At 45.9% G+C, this 12,730-nt stretch overlaps 1 protein-coding gene across 6 annotated transcripts in view; it reads left to right on the top strand.

Moving 5' to 3' along the window:
* LOC105492335 (trio Rho guanine nucleotide exchange factor) overlaps positions 1-12,730 on the top strand; it is a 368,213-nt gene that overhangs the window by 278,567 nt on the left and 76,916 nt on the right. The window lies entirely within an intron of this gene.

The following is a 12,730-nucleotide window of genomic DNA, read 5'->3' as shown; positions in this document are numbered from 1 at the left end:
TCCTGTCAATGTTCATGAGCTTCCTTGTCAGCTGTGCTTCAGCACATGGTCACTGACTCTCTGGGCATTTCCAGTCCATCAGCACCTGAAGAGGAAATGAGGATTTCACCCATGATTCAGAAATAATGAGTGATCTCCTCACTTCCAGGGTGGTGTAGTGAGATACGACATCAGTTTAGAGAAGAACACTGATTTCAGAACATTCCAGTTGCTTCCTTCCTTTATCATCTGTACCTTCTTCTGTGTGTCATGACACCTCTTGGAGGCCATCCCCTGGCTCCAGAGGGTGAGTCATTCCAGGGAGCTAATGAAGCTGCAAGAGAAAACAGCTACTAATCAGCTCCCCTGATTAATTATGGGCCAAGCCATGTTCCGGATTTCTCAGGGCCTAAATGTGAGTTTACTGTTACCTCGGTAAGAAACAGGAAGAATTAGACTGTTGTTTCTCCAGAAATCTGAAGAGAAAGGCAGAGGATTTTCAGACTTTGGCCAAAAGCCAAAGGTGTCCACTTCCACGTCTGCTGATGCTGCCCATGCGTGTGGAACAGCGGTGGGCTTCGCAGCGTGGAGGCTTTGCGTTTAGCGATCTGGGCCATGCTGGCTTTTAGCCTGTTGCCAGAATATTTCTAAAGTTGCCTCAGTATAAGTCCTTGAATTTGAGTTGAAAATAAAGCACAACTTTTCCTGAAATCAGTCTGTTCTGCAGAGGAGCCCTGGTGAACTTAAGCCTGCCTCAAATAACACTTGTTCTGAAGGATTTCTTCTGCACGTGCCTCTCCTGTGGTGTGTTCCTTACTTCCTGGTGTTCGCAGTTGCAGGCTAGCCAAGGCGAAAGAACTAAGCATTCATCACACTTGGCTTTGTCCGGAAAACTTCTGGTGGAGGTTGGGTTTTTGAATGTTGCTATGTTGTACCATTTTCCTTTTCCTCTATGATACTCTCTGACATTCTTGTACCTGGAAAGTCACTCTCTGCCCCTCACAAACCCTCTAATGCCTTATGTTTACCAAGAAGGTGCTTCTTAATGAGCAAGACCTGCTGTGAACTTACGCCAGCCAGTGGTTAGGGGCTCAGAACTGTATCCATTTTTTTTCTTATTTCCCTTTTTTATTTATTTATGTATTTATTTATTTATTTCCTGTAATGCAAGGAAACTCATAAGATGGTTTGTTCCCAGCCAGGCATGGTGACTCACGCCTGTAATCCCAGCACTTTGGGAAGCTGAGGCGGGTGGATTACTTGAGGTCAAAAGTTCAGACCAGCCTGACCGACACGGTGAAACCCTGTCTCTATTAAAAATACAAAAAATTAGCCAGGCGTGGTGGCAGACACCTGTAATCCCAGCTACTCGGGAGGCTGAGGCAGGAGAATCGCTTGGACCCAGGAGGCAGAGGTTGCAGGGAGCAGAGATCGTGCCATTGCACTCCAGCCTGGGCAACAGAGCAAGACTCCATCTCAAAAAAAAAAAAAAATGTTTGTTCCCTTGCAGTGTTAGGAACTGCACAGCAACAGACAGCAGATGTGGGTCAGAAGTAACATGGAAATGGAGGGCGTCTTCAACCACAACGGTAGGAAGCAGTAGGGCATGGGTGAGGTCCTGACCATGTCCACGTCCAGGAAACTAGGCAGCTTGACCAGAATCTTAGGAGACAGAGGCCATCATCAAAAAGTCAGGCAATAAGGGATGAGAATTTAGACGTGGAGTCCAACAAAAGACATAGGAACTGCAGGAGCAGAAGGCCTCTGCCCCCTGGGAAGCAGAGACCCAGGCTTGCCTCTGCTCAGCCCCACAGTCCTCCCCCTTCTTCTGCCCTGTGTGTGCAGAGGGGTGCTGTCCCCGCGACCGGAAAGACATTGGCATGTGCCAACGTGTCCATGCCAGCCATCCACATGCTTTTGCCCATCCACTCTCTCCTTTTGAGCCTCTTTTCAGTATAAGAGCTGTTCAGACTTGAAGGATATGCAGCAAGTGAGTTAAACATGGCTCCTCTCTGCACACCATGGCGTGCGTCATTCTGGCAGCTGGGTGAGACCCCCCCCCCGGTATCAGATGTTCAGGCTGCCTTGCCTCACCCTCGCTTCAGAACTCAAGGACAGTGTGGAACTGGCTTTACAGATTTGCCTCTTGTCACTTGCTATTAAAGTTAGTTTCCTACATGTCTCTGACTTTTACTGCTCTGACCTTCTAGGCAGGAGGAAAGAGCACCTTCATTCAATTCTAGTTTCTCTACATTTTCTCAGCCTTAGTGCCTCAGTAATTTTTTCATAACACCCTGATCCAACTTTGACATTTTTTTTTTTTTTTTTTTTTTTGAGACGGAGTCTGGCTCTGTCACCCAGGCTGGAGTGCAGTGGCGCGATCTCTGCTCACTGCAAGCTCCGCCTCCCGGGTTTACGCCATTCTCCTGCCTCAGCCTCCCGAGTAGCTGGGACTACAGGCGCCCACCACCTCACCCGGCTAGTTTTTTGTATTTTTTAGTAGAGACGGGGTTTCACCGTGTTAGCCAGGATGGTCTCGATCTCCTGACCTCGTGATCCGCCCGTCACGGCCTCCCAAAGTGAACTTTTACATTTTTACCTCGAATGTAAAAAACATGCCTATTAAGGTCAAATGACTATCTATTTGCTTGAGAATAGTAAGCTAATGAGTCTGATTACTCAGATCAGCCAACAAGGGTCCGGGACTCATGATGAGCAGTGCTCAGGTTCACGTGGTGGTTTTGAAGCTGGGCTAGACTTGGAAGTCTGTCGGACACTGAGAATTCATGGAATTTATGAAGACCAGATTTCTTTTATCAGCTATGTATCCTTAAAATGATTTGGGAGAGGATAAAAATACAGCTCATTTTAAATGAACAAGAAATTTAATTACACAATTTGTTTTTCAAGGAGATAATTTTGTGTCTGAAACAGGACTCTGCTGTGAACATCATTCCATTGAGAAATGCTATCTTGTGGCCAGGTGTGATGGCACACACCTGTCATCACAGCTACTCAAGAGGCTGAGGTGGGAGGATCACTTGAGGCCAGCATTTCAAAACCAGCCTGGGTATCATAGCGAGACCCTGTCTCTTTAAAAAATGCCTTCTGTTTTGTGAACAAAGCTTGCTTTGGAAGCTCGCATGTCCCGGCATCCTTTGGGCCAGCCAGCCTTCGTGTCTGATGGCTCCTTCTGCTCTTGCTCTGGCCGTCCTTCCTCCATCTCAGCATCTTGGTCATGAATTAAACAGATGCTGGGCATAGCAGGATTGAATAAGGGTTCAGCAAACCCTTGTGTGCTCCAGCAGTCTTATTTCTGTTGGTCGTTTATGCTGTCTGCCGTTACCTCAGAGGCTCTGGGGCTGGGGCCCAGGTCTGGAGCTTGTGTCTGTGCCTCCAGCAAGTCTCCAGTGCATTCCGGGCTGAGGCCTACTCACCTCCCTTCACTCTCTTCCACTCAAGCATGTAGCATATGTAGCATGTGGGCTCACTGTTGAAATTGGTGTCATGTCACCATTGTTGATGACTCAGTAAATCCAAGTTCTCTTCCCTTTGCATTGTCTCAACTTGTAAAACTTGTCACTCTTACCTATTTATTACAGTCTTGGTCACAGGAAGTAAACAGAGATATCAAGAATGTGTATATTTCCAACGAGACCAGGTCAAAACATCCTCTTTGCCCTACGCTGCCCTGCTTTTTTCACCTTTTCCCTTTCTTCCCAACCAAGAGTCACCCTGCACAATGGTCCCTGGGGATTTAGCTCCAGCGTGATCGGCAGGAAAAATAGCCAGGAAAGAGCAGAATAGTCTTGTCGCGAACCTGGGCAAACGAGCATCTCTCGCTCTCTGTCGGATGCCTTTCTGGAGTGCCCAGCATGAGTCTTTTGGACCGATAGTGTTTTGAGGGTGGGACCGGAGTTCGTACCCTGGCCTGGGGAGGGCCTTCCGTCACACTTGTCACTCGAGACGTCTGGAAAACCACCCCGTGGCCTGTGTCCTGCACTGCCGCTGCCCAGAGCCCTTGCCATGCGAAGTTGAATCTGGAAGGCCCCTCTCAGCCTCCATGGAATTGTTTTTTTTGCTAAAATAAGGCTTTAAGCAGGAGTTTGAGGCTACAGTGAGCTATGATCAAATCACTGCACTCCAGCCTGGACAACAGAGTGAGACCTCATCTCTAAGAAGTACATAAATAAAATGAAGTGGGCTTTAAGAAGAGACTTTTGTTGGCAAGGGAGGAGTGAGTGGTGAGCTTGCAGGCGCGGGCTTCCCGTCAGGAGGCCTGAGACAGGGCGGGTGCAGGTGGCCTCCCAGGGCCTTGCCAGCTCTGACATTCTGAGTTCAGATTTCTTAGAAGGCTTTATGAGCAAAGGCCGATTCAAAACTACCGTTTCCTTACACCAACCCATAACGTGATGACAGGTGGCCTTTTTGCTCGTGCTTTCAATATGTCTAGAAGAAAACACCCACTTATAAAAATTAGCCTTTACCACCCTAAAAATCATTCACAATTTTAAAGTTTTTTTCTCCTTTGGATAGAGAAAAAGTATGGTTCAGTACCTGCATTTTATTTCGAAGAAGTTCAGAGTGTGAGTCATCTGCAGTGAATGAGAAAATTAAGGGGGAAAAAACCATGAGAAATAAAACCTTTTGCTTGTGGGTGACTTGAGCCTCTAAACCCAGGGGCTTTAACTCAGGATGCTACATTTTACTATGGTAAAATCTGTGCCAAAAACAGTCCCCCATAGTTTACCACAACTCCAGTGGGCACTAGCAGAATCAGCTCTCAGGCTTGACCAGACCGGCTGCAAGTAGTGAAGAGAAGACGCAGGGACTGTCTTTCATAAGTGTAGTGATACATGATTGCTATTAATAAAATGGGGCATTTTCTCTAACTCAAGTTAAAAATGAGAAAGAGACATATTTTCATTCTAAACTATCCGAAATGTTGACTTTTCTTTGGGTCCACCCTGCTTTTCTCCAAGCTCTCCTTGCTTCTCTCCACGCTCCCTCCCAAGGGTTTTCTTGTCCACTTGAATAGTTTACTTCTCCACTTGACTGTCTTAGCAACTTTTTCAAATCTAAAGTATTCAGATTCCCTCTCCCACCATCTCCCCACTTGTTCACCCAAGAACATGGCCAACACACATGAGGGTCTCTCCACTGCCCACCACATTTTTTAGAAACTGGTAAATTCCACATAACAAAATGTATTGTCTTAACCATTCTTAAATCTACAGATCAGTGGCATTAAGTACCTTCACACTGTTGTGCAGCCGTCATTACCATTCACCTCTAGAACTCTTTATGCACCTTACAGAACTGAACCTCTGTGCCCATTGAACAAAACCCTCCACTCTCTCCTCCCAGCCCCTGGCACTGCCCCTTTCCTTTCTGTCTCCATGAGTTTGACTGTTGTAGGTGCCTCATGTGAGTAGAAGTCATGTAGTCTTGTCCTTTTGGGACTGGTTTATTTCTTGTAGAAGATTTCATGTTCTGACCTGTGTCAGAACTTCCTTTCATTTTAAGGCTGAATAGCATCCCCTCATATGCAGATGCCACATTGAGTTCAACATTCATCTGCTGATGGGCACTCGGGTTGCTTCTGCCTTTTGACTCTTGTGAATAACGCTGCTATGAACATGGGTGTACAAGTAATCTCATCAAGCCCCTCCTTTCAGCCCTTCTGGGTGTATACCCAGAAATGCAACTGATGGATCATATGGTCCTGTTGTCTGAATGTTTGCGTCCTTCCAAAATCCATGTGTTGAAATCTAACCCCCAGTGTGATGGTATTAAGAGGTGGGCTGTTGAGTGGCAATTAGGTCATGAGGGCAGAGCCCTTGAGAATGGGATTACTACCCTTACAAAAGAGGCCCAAGGAGCCCTTTTGTCCTTCCACCATGTGAGGGCACAGAAGGCACCATCTTTGAGGAGCAGGCCCTCTTCAAATACTAACTCTGCCAGTGCCTGGATCTTGGACTTCCCAGCCTCAAAAACTGTCAGCAATAAATTTCTGTGTTTTTTAAGTTATCCAGTTTAAGGTATTTTATTATAGCAGCAGGAATGGACTAAGACATATGGTAATTCTATTTTTAATTTTTTGAGGCTTCCCACTCAATTTTGTTAACTTTATCTCAATAATATATTTCAAATATGTTCTCTTTTCATTTCCACCATTACTCTTACCACCTGATCGCCCAACCTCACTTCTTGCCCTTTTTCGTTTTACCTAAAACATAAATGTTACCATACTCTCTTGCTTAAATTTCTTCGGTGACTTTCTATTGGTCAGAGAATAAAATCCAGCTTCCTCACATGTCCAACAAGACCTTTTGTCTCATACATGCACGTGTACACACAAACACACACATGCACACACGCACCCCTATACACCTTCCCCTCTTGGAGCTGTGCGTCAGGTAACAAAGGGGCTTTTTTTCCCACTCACTCACCCCTACCTAACAGTCCCCATCTCATCTCATCAAATGCAAATACAAAATCCTCATGAAAAGAAATAAATGTATTCAGTGAGTCCATGGAGGGGAGGAGAGAGCAGAATAAATCTTGGTCTAGTTAGCAACTATTTCCACACAGAGGCTCCCATCAGGGCAGCTGAAAAAGTCCAGTTAGATGAACTCCAAGGAACACTGAAGACCCACAAGGAACTGTCCAGGAACTCACTGAAAGCACCTTAAACAGATTGTGACAGGAATCATGGTTGCGGATATACTGTTGAACTTAAAAATCGGATAGAGGAACTGCAGACAACACAGGTGTTTTAAACAGTAGGCTCGGTAGAGAAAGCAGCGAGTGTCCGCAGATGGCCGGCACCAAGAGCCAGGGAGAAGCAGAGGAGATGGGAGTGGAGGGTTGCAGGGAGAGCTTTGCACTGAGCCCTGTAAACATGGCCGAACTGCTCAGCGGGAGACTCTCAGCATGGGCGGTCGTGGGGAAGTGAGTGCAGTTGATTTGTAATCCTGTTGTTGAGTTCTGGGAGTTTTTTGTTTGCTTTGTAACTTTAAAGGTATACACTTTATATAGATTTGTTTATTTGCTGGGACTATTACTCAGAGTTCCTAGAAATGCTCACAGCTTTTTTACCAGGGTTACTCCTCAGAATCACTTGTCACTTTTTTGAATGAATGAATGAATGAATGAATGAATGAATGAATGAATGTGCCAGGCCCGATGCCTGGAGGTTGGGAGCTTCGTCTGCGTCACATTCTAGCGGGTGAACACTAGGGTAAGCACAGCGTGACTGCAAAGCCAGGGCGTGTTTCCATCAACACCCAAATGACAGTGCCTGTGTGCCCCTGTTGTCCTCCCTCCAGGACTGCCTCCTCACCCCGCCCCTTTCTGCAGCCCCTCATCTAAACATCTGGCCTGGTGAGGTCACAGCTTAGCCTGTTGGCCAGTGGCCCCACCACCGTCCTTCCCCCCTGTGCAGATCAGAGGAGGCCGGTCTGTCCCCTGAGCTCACATGTCCCCTTCACACCCCGTGGCACAGATGAGACAAGGTGACAGGACTTTCACAGAGTTTGCAGATGATGGAAGAGAAGACTCCAGGTTGCCATTGTTGCCTCCCAGCCCAGGCCTCACTGCTTGCACTCCCAGCCAACCCCAGCGTGGGGGATACACCAGTGCCGTTTCCCTGCTCAGAATACAACCAGTTACCGGAGAAAACCTTACCCCTCCAACCACTTTCCAAGGTGCCAGGACAGAGAAGCCCTTCACTGGCCCACCCAGCGCAGTTGACAGAGGGATGCCCTCCTTGGAGGGGAGCCTCACCTCTACCCACAGGGCTGCGGTCTTGTCCTGGATTCTCACCTGGGCAGTCACATCTGGATGGGGGTATCCCATGTCAGCCAGTTCTTTGGTGGAAGTCACATAGTCTGAAATGACCCGTGGACAGTCCAGGCTGAGCCACAAAAGCCGGGCCTGGGTGGCTTTTTGGTGCCTGCTCTGACTTGAGTTGGATTCATGCCACAGACACATACAGCCACCAACACAAGAGCCAGCCACACACTGAGCAGAGAAAGTCCCTGTTGCCTCACCACCCAAAAACTCCAGCTTTGCGGAGACCAAGGTTCTTCTCTACCTTCACAGAAGCCTCTGCGACCAAACACAGAGCTCGTCCTTCTGAGGCCTCTACATTCCTCCAGGTGTTTTTCAGAGGACTTGGTTTAAATTTGTTCACCCTTAATGTGATCTTTCCCAGGTCATGAAATGATCTGCCCCAAAGGTGAATCTGAGTCTCCCCAGTCATATGAGACTGAAACTGCTTATAACATTTCGGTGACCTAGTAAGTTTTCCAAAAATATAGGGTATTAAGAAGAGTTTAGTGACATTAAAAAGTTTAGTCGAATATATCGTGATTCAGGTATATTTAGACATTTGCTTCATGCCCCATTGCCACTGTGATCAGAAACACACCCCAAGCACACTAATGCCTAGGCATTTCAAACCCGTATCTGCCTACACATTCTTAAAAATACATATACTGAGAAATCTATATACATTTTTTTTTAATTAGCTTGGAAAAGAGCAGTTGTATTCTGTTTGAACAGCTGCTAATGTCAACTCCTGTGGGAAGAAAGACCAGAGAACATGGAGTTACACCAAGAATTTTAAAACAAAGACGCTGTCCCTTTCCTGAGCACTGTGCAGCCAAGACAGAGAGATCAATCTGAGACCTGTGATTAAGGAGCGTTTTCTACGTAGCATATAATTACAGAGCCACACAAGTGGGCCATTACTCTGTTGAGTGCTTTATGTTTGAGGTATTTTCATGTTCCAGCTTTACATTAAAGTGTTTATTAAAACAGGAAAAATCCACGAGCAGGTATTGACACTATCCATATTAGATCATCACAAAATTATATATATAGCACAGTCATAAACAATGAGAAACGGTCTTCCCACACTTGCTTTAAATGGCCATGACCTAGTGTTTAGGGAAAGCAGTAAAATCATCGAGGAGCTCCTGGGAAAAATGAGACAGGCCCTGCGGGGGTGACTCGTGGGCCAAGAAGGGCCGCACAGGTACCGGGCCGCTGCTTCCTCTCCTGCCTCTCGCTCTCTGGACGCTGGACTTCCTTTACTGCCTCCGTTCTGACATTTCGTAGGCATCAGATTTTGCTACTTACTACACAAATGGGGTTCCCTTTTAAATTTGTTCACTCTAGTTAGCATTTGCAGAAGCTGTGAAAAATTACAGAGAGATGATTTGTTGGGTAAGAGATGGTTTAAAAGTCCAGCTTGCTGTTTTTCATTAAGTGTCTTGAAAATGAATAAATGGTGTTCTGGAGGGGAACAATCATGTAATTTCGCAGGGTCGGTCTCAGCTTGTTTCCTGATAGTGTTTAGCAGCTCATGGCTCTGAGGACACCTGATAACACAGCAGCCAGGCACTGACGGAGAAGTGTGTGCTGAACAGACCCGAGTGTGGCTTGGCTCTTGCCTTATGTTCCTTTCTGTGTTCAGAGAAGCGTGAGATGAGATTCTGTGATTATATTGTACTCCTTGGGCTGACTTTCCCATACACGGAATGTTTTACAGATCCTGATAGCTGAGGTGAAAATGCAAAGAGAAGGGAAAATGCCTTAAATTATTCTGGCTAATTTAGAAGCAGCAGGCCTTGGAAGTCTTTGTCATGTGTCCCCGAACAAATCTTAACGGGAGCTCTGGTACCTATTCCAGAAAATGCACATAGGCACAAAACTTTCACATACAATTTCAGACACCCCACCCACATTGAGAACTTTTTTCTAAATAAAAAGAAAAATTTTTAAGACTTACAAGTTATGTTTAGATATTTTACATGGTTCAAAAAACAAGACATGAAGCGATATAAACTGAGAAGTCTTGTTCCCACAACCCCACGTGCCAGGTACAGATAACCATTTTTATTCATCTCTAGCTTGTGCTTCCAATGTTTGTTAGGCATGTGTAAATAAGTGAATAGATATGCATTTCTCCCTCCTTTTCCTGACATGAGAGGTGGCATATTTTGCCCCTGGCTGTTATCCCTTGACCCCATTCCAGTACCTAGAGACCTGCTTCATTTTTTTTTCAATGTGCGGTACTTCATGTGTGTGTGTGCCTTAGTGATTAACTCATGCACTCTGCAGGGACATCGGGCTGGGACCAGCCTGTTCACTGCTATAAACAGTGCTGCGGGGGATACCCTCGCATAAGTATCATTTGGTCCACGTGCAGGTGTGTCTGGAAGATAGACTTTGTAGAATTGGTGGGTTAAATGCATTTATGGGGGAAAAAAATCACAGTAAAACTTTGCATGTAATGATATTTGTGTGGTTTTTTTCTTTTAACTTTTTACCCAAATAGCAAAATAAATAAATAAATAAATAAATAGTCCTTTTTGAATTTGCCACTTTAAATACATTCATGTAAATTAAAGCTTGAGTCTCGGTGTGACCTGTCTGGGAGGTAAGGTTTGGATGGATGTTTTCCCACAGAATTACCAGAGCATGCGATGAAATATTTATGTAAATAATCCTTCATCAACATTTTTGCACTTTTATTTTAGAGATTCTCCACATAAAAAATAAATGGCAGTGATTTCCAAAGAGCAAGTAACTTCTCTTCCCTCAGTATGTGTATAAAATACTTTCGTGGTGCCCCGTATGCCTTCCATCCTTGCAAAGTTCTTCATGAATCCAAGCTATGCAGTTGCGAGAGATACATTCACAAGGCTGGGCTGTTGATGGCTCTCCTAACGGGCCTTGGAGTCTCTGTATAATGTCCGCTTTTTCTGAAGGATTCAGTTTCTTACCACAAACATTTCACAGTGAATTTTGTTTTGTTTTATTTTTTGTTTATTTATTTTATTTATTTTTTGAGACAGAGTCTTGCTCTGTCACCCAGGCTGGAGTGCAGTGGCGTGATCTCGGCTCACTGCAACCTCTGCCTCCCGAGTTCAAGGGATTCTCCTGCCTCAGCCTCCCGAGTAGCTGGGACCTCAGGCACCCACCACCACACCCGAATAATTTTTATATTTTTAATAGAGGCGGAGTTTCACTGTGTTGGTCAGGCAGGTCTCAAACTCCTGACCTCAGGTGATCTGCCTGCCTCGGCCTCCCAAAGTGCTGGGATTACAGGCATGAGCCACTGCACCTGGCCTGAATTTTGAGTAAGACAGTTTTTAAAGCTCTCCCAAATCTACCTTCCTTCCTTCCTGACACTGTGGAAGAGTTTTGAAGGGGACAGAAAAGGGCATGGGGGCAGGAGGCTACCCTTTGAGCTCTTGCCCCCGTGACCACCTCTCCCAGGAGAATGTCCTCACGCCCCTTCCTGGGGTTCCGCGTGGCTCACGCTGGGCTGGCTTCCTGGGGCTTCTGAGACGTGTTCAGGGTCTGCCCTGCTTCATTGTGGTCTGACCAACAGTGGCTGGAACACCTCAGACTTCAGACAGTTGGTCATTCCACATCGCAGACTACTCAGGGGGCATCATCTTCCTGAAACCTTTCTAGCCAAATGTAGGACAGGGCCCCCAAGGTGTTTGTTATTTGAAGGTCCTTTCAAACATTTGAGAGGACAGTAAACAGGCTCATTTGCCTTGGCTGCATTGCACGGCGGCTCTAGAATTCTTTATTATTTCTGTCAAGAAATGAAGCCCTGTGTGTTCAGTCGCGTCTGTTCTCTTCCCCACCCATTTTCGTGAGTGTGTAGAATTTGAATGCTAGAAGGGAAGAATATTAAAGTTCTGTTCTTAGATATAGATTTGTTTCCTACTGTCTTAAAAACATTCAGATCATTTCAGTCCTGGATCGGGGAGCAGTTTATTAACAGAAGGGGGAGAAGGGTGTATTCATCTGCTGGCTGCCATAGCAAAATCCCAGAGCCTGGGGGATTAAACAACAGACATTTATTCTCTCACAGTTCTGCAAGCCAGAAATCTAGAAGGAGTCAGTAGGGTTGGCTTCCTCTGGGGCCTCTGTCCTTGGCTTGCAGATGGCCACCCTCTTGCCGATTCTCTGTATAGCTGTCTGTTTCCCCATTTCCTTTTCTGTAAGAACACCGGTCAGGTTGGATCAGCACCCACCCTGAGAGCCTCATTTTAATTTAATCGCCTCCTTAGAAGACCTTGTTTCCAATACAGTCACATTCTGAGGTACTGGGGATTTGAACTTCAACATGGATTTTAGGGGGACGCACTTCAGCCCATAGCAAGGGGGCCACTGGAGCCTTAAGAAATTAACAGTAGTAACAGAGAGCACGGGGTGAGGACTTGCCTTTGCCAGCCACAGCCCTGTTCTCTACGTTCCACCCTCAAGATACCCTCATGACAACGTAGACTACACCATTATCATCCCCATTTTAGGGTAAGAAAAGGAAGCACAGAAAAATCACATAACCAAACACAGCAGGGGATGTAAAGTGAGAATTTCAAAACAGCAGTCAGAGTTCAAGTTCTTAGCCACTGTACCCACTGCTGTCCGTGCACGTTGGAAGAAACCTTTGGTGCAGGGAGGAAGCTGGAGCCTATAGAGACAAACTCAGTTGCCCAAGGCTAGACATCGTTTATGGGAGAGCTGATTCTAGAACCTTGTGTCCTAAGTTCGCTGCACTCTGGCTTTGCCCATTCGTGAGAGGCTGTGGGCCCTCCAACAGTTCCTCTCTATGAAAAGGATCAAGTTCCAGTTTTCCAGTTTGAATTATGATCTAATAATTCCAAATGCATTCCACTGCCCAGAGAAGTCATCTTAATGGAAATCTTTTTTTTAATCT

Source organism: Macaca nemestrina, chromosome 6 (genome assembly GCF_043159975.1).
Source record: "Macaca nemestrina isolate mMacNem1 chromosome 6, mMacNem.hap1, whole genome shotgun sequence".
NCBI classification, from domain to species: Eukaryota; Metazoa; Chordata; class Mammalia; order Primates; family Cercopithecidae; genus Macaca; species Macaca nemestrina.
Note: the sequence above shows the minus strand (reverse complement) of the source record. Positions and strands in the feature narration are given on the sequence as shown.